Source organism: Bemisia tabaci, chromosome 9 (genome assembly GCF_918797505.1).
Source record: "Bemisia tabaci chromosome 9, PGI_BMITA_v3".
Lineage (NCBI taxonomy): Eukaryota > Metazoa > Arthropoda > Insecta > Hemiptera > Aleyrodidae > Bemisia > Bemisia tabaci.
In genome coordinates this window covers 1,887,247-1,897,080 of record NC_092801.1, presented here as the reverse complement: position 1 = coordinate 1,897,080, position 9,834 = coordinate 1,887,247, and positions in this window count along the sequence as shown.

Genomic DNA, 9,834 nt, shown 5'->3' with positions numbered 1-9,834 from the left:
AAATCTCCGGCCTCGCTCGAGCTATCAACTGTATCAACCTTGAGCAGCACCTCTTCAAACTTTTCCTGAAAGCCTCGTGATTTTTTCTTCTCTTTTTTCAAATGGTGCTCAATGATTTCAAAATTTCCTAAAAGTAAAATGGGACGAGATGAGGAATTGCGCCGATGCATTTCTCGAAAAAAGCGAGATGGAGGGAAGTGTGAATTTGGGAGAGAAAAGGCAACGGACCAAAGGAAAATAATACAACTAAATGAATTTAGGGACGGCAGGCAATACTAAATCAACAACAGTTTAGGAATAGATCAGATTATTGGAGACTCGGTGGCCTTAACTTGTTTAACATATCACGGATTTGAAGTTGCAATCATCACCGTTTATCAAGAACTAGGCTCCTAGGCCTTTACTATGCTTTAAATAAAAAGGAGATCTCATAAAAGAATTTCACAGGTGCCACGCGCACACATGTAGATACTTAAAATGAGTAGCGCTTTGCCAAAGTTGAACAAACTTTGAGATGAGGAAGAAGAAAACTGGATGGCTTTGGCTGAAGACCCAGAATTCTAGGTGGCGGTAGCCACCCCGGCCCAATCCTAAAAAACTCCTTCTAAAAATTTGACGACCTAAAAAAAAAAAAAACAGACGGGTGGCTGCTGCCTAACTAGTTATACACGAAGAAACTCGATCGGGCTTTTCTGCACGGTTTGCGGTCCATTTAGCTCTCCTGCTAATTAAGTCGTAGACTAAAGCCCAAAAACCCTATAATATTTGGGTAGAACATGCTCAGCTCTACTCATAATGCCCACCCTTTTTGAGTTTAGTTGAATATTAAAAAAGTCAACACAGTCCATTTCACATCCCATTTCTGAAATTCGGCTCTCACGTCATACAGAAAAATGATGGAATTAAGCAACTACTGTTATCGAGCATTTTCTTCCTCAGAATAAACATGAATGAATGACTGTTACTCACGAATCAAGCCGGAAATAACTGCGTACGGGGCTTGCTTGACGTTATACATTTTTTTCAAATCATCTTTGATCTTCTCTACACGCTTCGAGTGCATGTCCCCTGGGAACCCTGAGAAAAAGGATACGAATAAATTAATGTCATGAGACCTACATATTATTCTTCCACATGCTTTCATAAACGTTAGCTTATGAAACTTGCATAGAATTAGAAGTAGAATCAACTTTGCCGGACCGCACTTTATCGTTAACAGTTTTATTAAGAGTTTCTTAATTAAAGTTTACGAGCTTCTGAAGCAATTTTTTACAGTCCCTCATACTCGGATAGTTAATATAATGTATCAAATGAGAGGGAGTGGGTGTCGTAGAAAAACAGTTTACCAGTGACTCCTTTTTTTCCACTCAATTCGGCATCAGTAATGCAGGTGACATCGTGTTTCATATGCATGTTCCTTATACGTTTGAGAAGGTGTGGTGGGTACAGGGAAACAGCTTACCAGTGACTCCTTTTTTCCATTCAATTCGGCATCAGTAATGCAGGTGACATCGTGTTTCATGAGCATGTTCCTCATATGTTTGAGAAGGTGCGGCGGGTCGTAGACTATGACAACTTCTTCGGCATCCAGTTGAAGAAGCTATCATACGGCTTACCCGTATATTGCTTCAAAGCCTTGACGTTGGCGCTCCCCATGTCACAGATTGTCGTCGTCGGTTTTGAGCCTATGCCGCGCAACTTGCGTATTTCATAACAATTTTAAGTCTGGCCGATGAGATGCCGGTACCACTCAAATAATAGGCTACAGGTTGCTTCCAAAACTTCCTCAGTCCGCGAACCATGAACACGCAGGCATAAGAAGCAACTTTGTTGCACCGTACTTGATCGTCATGATCTTCGTACCCTTCTTCAAATCCAGCCTCAGATTTTATTGTAAATAGTGCTTCAGAGACAGTTCGTCAAAATAAAGACTGAAAACCTCTGATTTGATAAAGTATGGCCGATAAAGTTAACAACAGAAGTGGTTATATCATTAAGCCTTAACTACTCCTTCCTCCATATCCATACACAGTGTCCAGAAAATACAGGACCGCTTCTCTAATGTCTTCGGCGAAAAATTTCGCGTACTCTGGGAACTTATTTTTACTCATATATCTAACCTCTAGTGGCGACTTCCCGTGAATGTCACAGCATAAAATTGCATACATGTGGTCCATCTGTTTTGCGAACCATACGTAACGGCTAAGTTCATTTTTCAACGCATTTCTCAATTTACCTAAACTCATACATTCCGTCTCATCTGCGAAAAGCAGAATCCACAACCATTTCTTATAGTGTATCCTCCCTTGGAGGTTATTTGGAATTTCGTCCTTATTGTTTACTTTTGCTTTTTTGAAATTATTCAAAACGGCCTTCCGAAAGTCTTCATCTTTTTCTGGGTAGCCACGGCTGTTTTGCATCTCAAAGATCACAATTGCCTCTCGCGTGAAAAGTAGGAACTCAGCGAGCTCCGCGGTTTTGACGGTATTTGCCAGGGAAGATAGCACTTCATCGCTTATTCCAGGTCTCAACGGAAATGTGTTAAGGAGACTGTTCAGTTTGCTCGGGCAAGGCAGAGAAAACAGATTACGCAGCAAGCTGTATCCGGATGGTGACTTTTTGTGTATTGTCAATGCGAGGAGTTCGTACCCTTCCATCAAATCCAGCTGCGGATTGTATTGTAAATGGTGATTCAGAGACATTTCGTCAAAATAAAGAGTTCAAACCTCATCTCCTCTCTTCATAGTTTTGACAGTATTTGCCAGGGAAGATAGCACTTCATCGCTTATTCCAGGTCTCAACGGAAATGTGTTAAGGAGACTGTTCAGTTTGCTCGGGCAAGGCAGAGAAAACAGATTACGCAGCAAGCGGTATCCGGATGTGACTTTTTGTATATTGTCAATGCGAGGAGTATCCTCCCAAGTCCAACGTCTACTTTTAAGCTCCTCCCAGCAGTTCTGATTTGCGATTCAATGAATGCTACAGCAGCTGGGGACATTTCACTGCCCAGTCGGATACTCATTAGATTGGAGGTAATGTCGAAAAGGGCTTTTTTAGGCTTGCATGACTTCGTTTTTTTTCAAGCCTGCGGATTTCTCGAGCCTGCTTCTTTCAGAGAGCTTAAAGGACTTGCTTGAATGGAGTCATGTAAGCAGACCTGGTGACATTTATCGATCGCAATATGGATCTAGGAGCTGAAGCTTTGTTTATGGTCCATTCTGATGAAATCAATGTTGAGGTACGTGGTTAAGTGGCACATCTAGGAGTCCGCATCTCAGGTCGAGGTGTCGGAGTTCGCTGGTCAGAGAAACGGACCCTACGAGGGGTTATCTCGATACTTGATTGAATTGCAGCATGCTGGGCTGTAGAAACTAGAGCGCAAGATTCACTTCTTCGTTGCTCCTCATTCACAGGTATCCTTGGTGCATTATCCAAAGGGAATGCAAATGCTTCTCGTGGTAGAGTAGCAGTATGGGTTTCATTACCGAAGGTGGAGTCAGAGTATTCTATGTGTCTCTGAGCACTCTCTCAGTTCTGCTGCGAAGATCCACAGCTTGTGGCGCCAATGGAACTGGGCGGCTCAATGGTTGTAGTCAGTCTGGAATTCGCGCTGGCGCGGTCGCTCGGCGCAGTCGCGCTGGCGTATCCAGCGCTGCCAGGTTTCCAGGGCAGGCTTGAACGAAGCCTGCTGCTGTTTTAGGTATCGGCATAAAAATAATGAATATTGTCAAAATAAAATTAATAATGAATGTTAATAATGAATATGATTTTTAATTTTATATTTCGATGAGCATCGCTGTAAAGCGCTGGCAGGTTTCCAGGGCAGGCTTGAACGAAGCCTGCTGCTGTATGAGGTATCGGCATAGTTAAATACTTATCGATACTAATAAAAACTGAGTTACCAACAAAAATAATGAATATTGTAAAAATAAAATTAATAATGAATGTTGATATTTAATTTTATAAAATTTCCTGTTGCTTTCTTGGATATATAATTTCTTTTCTTCGAAGTTTCTCCAGAGACTTCCTAAATTTCCCCTTTCCGTCGTTTCTGGTGCCGTCCTTTAACTTCTCTACATCCCTCACCTCCAGTAGTCTTGTCGTCGTGCTTGCTTCCATTTTTGTAGCTTATCAAACAGTCTCCTTTCCTCTTCTTCCTTAAAATTTATTTCTTCAAGAGAGGCGTTTTTCGCGGCATTTTTGACGTCACGAAAATTCAGGCGTTTATCGTGGCACTTTTTGACTTTAAGAAAAATACGGGCGTTTATCGTGGCACTTTTTGACTTCACGAAAAATAAAGACTTTATTATTGACAGGTTATGGAGGCCCAGACAGCCGAAAAGGAGGGGTATCGATAAGGGCCTTTTTTTGGCCCCCTCCTAGAATCTGGAAATTTATGCGGGTTTTCCAAGTTGACTCAATGTAGTTTACGGAAACAATCATGATTTAGCCCATAGGCCACTGGATACGTGTTGAACGGTTGCCTAAACATAGGTCTGCAGGCGTATTTTAGCGAAAAATCGTGTTTTTCTATCACTCCGAGGCTTTTTTGATACCGAGCGCATCGTCTAACTAAAACGAGCTTTTAATATGTTATCAAGAAGGCTTTAGGACACATTTTAACCCGGGTTTGGTTCTAGTTAGATGATGCGCTCATAGTAAAAAAACTTTTTCAAAAATCGACGTTTAAGGGACATCCGCAAAAATCATAGGGAAAACACCTCTCCAACTATATGCACGCTACGTATATTATCGAGGGCAGTTATCAAGCCTTGTTCAACCCTTACAAAGAGATTTACTTTAATTGTAGCCAAAAAAACCCTAACGACGTAATTCTCTAAGATTTTTGCGGATGTCCCTTAAACGTCCATTTTTGAAAAAGTTTTTTTTTAATTATGAGTGCATCATCTAACTAAAACCATACCAGGGTTAAAATGTGTCCTAAAGCCTTCTTGATAACATATTGAAAAGCTCGTTTTAGTAAGACGATGCGCTCGGTGTCAAAAAAGCCTCGGAGTGATAGAAAAACACGATTTTTCGCTAAAATACGCCTGCAGACCTATGTTTAGGCAACCGTTCAACACGTATCCAGTGGCCTATGGGCTAAATCATGATTGTTTCCGTAAACTACATTGAGTCAACTTGGAAAACCCGCATAAATTTCCAGATTCTAGGAGGGGGCCAAAAAAGGCCCTTATCGATACCCCTCCTTCGTCTAACTTTTCATCCCCTTCAATTCGTCTTGCAGATGTTCCATTCTGCGTAGTAATTATTTCCTAAGATTTTCATGACTGAAATTTGCTGTATTACATCAAATATTACCTCAAATATCACAAAAAAACTTTTCAGGAATGGATGATAGTGCTTCGACACATTTCTCGCAGTATAAGTATATTTGTTTTTCTGGGATGGAAGCAGCATGCTGTGCCAAGCCAGCTTGAAAGAAATATAAAATTGCACTTCTCATGGTTGCAACATGTAGTTGCAGTAGCTCAGTACAACTGAAATGAGGAATGTATGGCAAATGAGATGACATGAGGTGATCTTCCCCAACTTTTAGGCTGTGTTCGAAGAATTTGTCAAACACTATTAAGAATAATGCATAATCTTCTGTGTCGTCTAAAACCTCATGTATCATTATTAAATGATCCTGAAGCATAGCGAGACTTCTCCCAATGCAGGAGTGATCAGGGTCATCGAAGACGGATGGTAAGCGATAGACTTGCATGTTTTCCCAACCGTCTTGGACTGTTTCCAACACGCATTTGAAGCGGGGAAGGCCGTAGTAGCAGTCACTCGCTAGTCTCTAGAGAAAAATCTTTTTCGTCTCCATGCTGAATTGCATTTCCTTATTCAGACGTGCAGACGACTTTATCGGTAGACTTGAGCAACAGCGATTGCTTCAACACTGAAACAGAATCGATGCGACAAGATATAATTGTACCAATTATATCTCTGCAGTTCGGTATCCAGCGGAGAATTGAAGTGTATCAAGGCTCTCGTCCGCGCGCTCCTCCACCAATTCATCCTGTCTTCGTTGACCACTTCGGAGAAGGGGTACACTTCTATTTTGACTACTTCGTACCCAATCTCCCCCGGAGTGGTTAACCTTAAGGATGTGCCGCGATCCTGATGACAAATATATTGGGATATTACGCCATCTTTCGATACCGATGTTTCGTGTGCTAATGCTTGATCTAGCCACCCACCTTCCAAATCTGCTCCTGATGACCTTCGTGACGTAGCATCGGCATGTTGAGTTGAAGTAGTCGCACGCGTGACATATGTGGAGGTGGTTTCCGTGGCTGGCGACGATATAAGTTCCCGCTCTAAGCCTAGCCAGGAGTCGCAAACATAGGTCTTCACCGGTTCTTCCAATACTATTCTGGTAAATGTCGTGGAGAAAGGTTCTTTTTCCATCAATTGTTCCAAATCCTGCCATCCACACGCGCGTAGCGGCTTCCCTTGCTTCTTGAGATTCTTCATTTTCAACTCCCAAGCCCTCATTATCTTCAAGAGATCCTTCTGTTGGGTTCCTGGCTTCCTGTTACACGGGTAATGTATTGACATTACCCGTGTAACATAGGAAATTCCTCTAAGTCCAGATGTGCTTGAAAAATTTTCTAAGTCCAGTCTGGCGGGAAACAACCGTGAAATTTTATAAGTCCACTATCTGCGAAAAATTCCAAGTCCAAATTCGCGGGTGAAATTCAAATTTCCCGCCGAAAAAGTTCGAAAATATCAAAACACCTATTCTTATCAGTTTTTGTCCGATCGACCTGAAATTTGGCACAGGTGTGCTCCTGTGTAAAATCGGGAAGAATCAGTCCCCTCCGGTGGGCTCCTGCCAAAATTGCACCCTGTATGGGCCTTTAACGTTTTGGCGGGAAATTTGAAAATCTCAAATTTTCTCGCTTAACCGCTCGCACCGTTGACCCGGTCTCGCTTTGCATACACGCACTATGCAGTTTGTCTACCGTGTGCGTCACTCGAGTGCTGCCACACTGAAGAGCCAACGCGGCTACGTGGAGATTTGTCTCTGGTGGAGATGCTACCATATGGTGCTTCACCGTCGATTAAAGTTAAAGTCTTTTTTTTTCATTAAAAAATAAGCGAATATGAAAAGAAGTGATGTAAAATAATTAAAATTAAAACACTGTAAGCCTACTACACGAAACTAAACCCAAATAGAGCAGTTTCTCACCAAGTCGTCCAACGCGAAATATTGTGAGACGGCCAATAACACACCGTGATAAAACGAGATAAAACTTCACACAAAAACGAATATAGCAATTCGTAGCTATAAAAGGGCAGTATATTGCCTCGGAAATCGATTGAATCCTAGCAAAAATATATTCCAGCAGCTTTGACAACAACTTTTAACACTTTTCGTGGAGCTCCGCTTAGCGTGACTGTCTCCAGTGACCATCCAAACGGCCAATCTTCTGTGTCGTCTAAAACCTTATGTATCATTATTAAATGATCCTGAAGCATAGCGTGACTTCTCCCAATGCAGGAGTGATCAGGGTCATCGAAGACGGATGGTAAGCGATAGACTTGCATTTTTTCCCAGCTGTCTCGGACTGTTTCCAACACGCATTTGAAGTGGGGAAGGCCGTAGTAGCAGTCACTCGCTAGTCTCTCCAGAAAAATCTTTTTTCGTCTCCATGCTGAATTGCATTTCCTTATTCAGACGTGCAAACGACTTTATTGGTAGTCTTGAGCAACAGCGATTGCTTCAACACTGAAACAGAATCGATGCGAAAACAGTCTTAGAATACACAACAATATTGATTCACAAAACTATGTATTCAACTTACTTTGCAGGCGTCGCGCTGCCGTTAGTGCTCGTCGCCGATGAAGAATGCCTTTTCATCGCTCTCGTCCGCTCCGCGGTCGCTTCGAGGGGCATTGCGATGGTGGGCGCCAGGGAGTCCCCGAGTGTAATATCGCCGTTCTGATACGCTTCAAGCTGGAGGCGTACAGCCTTCGTGAAGTTGTCCTCGCTAGTGGACATGTTCGGACTTGACCGACTACAGGTATTTGGGACCTGAGGCTTCGGCTGAGTGTTCGGAAATTTGAATTTCCCGCCGAAAAATTTCGAAAATATCAAAAAACCTTTTCTTATCAGTTTTTTCCGATCGACCTGAAATTTGGCACAGGTGTGCTCCTGTGTAAAATCGGGAAGAATCAGTCCCCTCCGGTGGGCTCTTGCCAAAATTGCAAAACATCGAAAATCTTGGGTTGTAAATAGGGCTTATGGGTTGTATGGATATATTTCTATCTTCAATGTCTCGAACCCAATTTCCCGTGGAGTTGCTAACTTTAGCTGGGCACCGTTTTCCTGATGCGAGATAAATTGAGATATTACCCCATCTTTGATCTTTGTTTCGGAGATCCTAACCGCCAGTTGAAAATACGAATCTAATATTTTGAAGACGAATCAATCTTGCTTTTGTATTATTTCCTAAGATGTACCTTATGGTAAGTGATAGATTTATTTAAGTGATTACACTAATGTACGGCAAAATGGATCTGCATTTCCTGCGTAAATTGTGGCAGGCCAGCATTCACCGCGGGCATGTGGTGTTACGTGTTTTGCCGTCTTTCTTCCTGTAGTATCCCCTGCATCTATACTTTCAAAGAAATTTTCGGGGCCGGTTCCTATAATATAATTATATAATTTCCCCTTTAATCTGTCGCCAAGACAGCTTTGTCTTGAGATTTCCGCTGTTGTAATACACTTGCAAGCCAACCACCGTCCGTGGTCTCGCCTGCGGGGTGAGTTTTGAAATTGATAGACAAAGCAATAAACAAAGAAGACAAAAAGGGTATGGAGGGATCCTATTGGTGGAAGCAGATGGTTGCAATGGACAAAGGAGGTAGGTAATAGACTAACTAACGGCAACCCACGAGAGACCCGACAGTTAGCCAATCATTTTCTCCCTTAGTCTATAGGAACCACCCATTTCAACCAATAGGATCGCTCCATACTCCCTATGTCTTCTTTGTCTATCACTTTGTCTATCAATTTCAATAATGAGCCCGCTTAGCACTTTTGTGAGGTAGCATCCGCAGGTCGAGTTCCCGTATTCGCACAAGTGGACGGCGTGGAGGTGCCGCCCGTGTGTTGAAACGAAGGAAGTGGATGTTCTAAGTTGAGCCAATGATCGCAGAAGACTGCTTTCATTTGCTCTTCCAGCTCCATACGAATCCTGAAGGTTTCGGACGAATTTAGCCGCCAACATGGTAACTTCTGGAAATCGGTCTGTTGATTGGGACAGGGGGTTCACTGTTGATCAGCCGGAAACGCGGTCGATGTTGACGCTTTTCGGGAAAAAGATCCGCGAGATTTGCGGCCTGTTCCACGAGGCGTTGAGCTTTTTCCGGGATCAGATCGTTCAAAAAGGCGGGCCAGCCTTGCGATTGGAGCCTGGACATCAAAAATCTCGGTGGAAACTGTCGTGGTTATGTCGGTCCTTGGCACGGGAGGCAACTACGTTTCGTCTATTATTGGGGCGGATATATTTTGGGGAATTGATTTTTGTTTATCAGGATGGAGGCGTGAATCTTTGATTTTTTGCGCGAATTTAGCCGCTAACAAGGTTAAATGGTGGAAATCGGTCTTTTGATTAGGGGCGGGGGGTTGCTGTTGATCAGCCGGAAACGCGGTCGATGTTGACGCTTTTCAGGAAAAAGAGCCTCAAAATTTGCGGCCTGTTCCATGAGACGTTGAGCTTTTTCCGGGATCAGATCGTTCAAAGAGGCGGGCCAACCTTGCGATTGGAGCCTGGACATCAAAAATCTCGGTGGAAACTGTCGCGGTTATGTCGG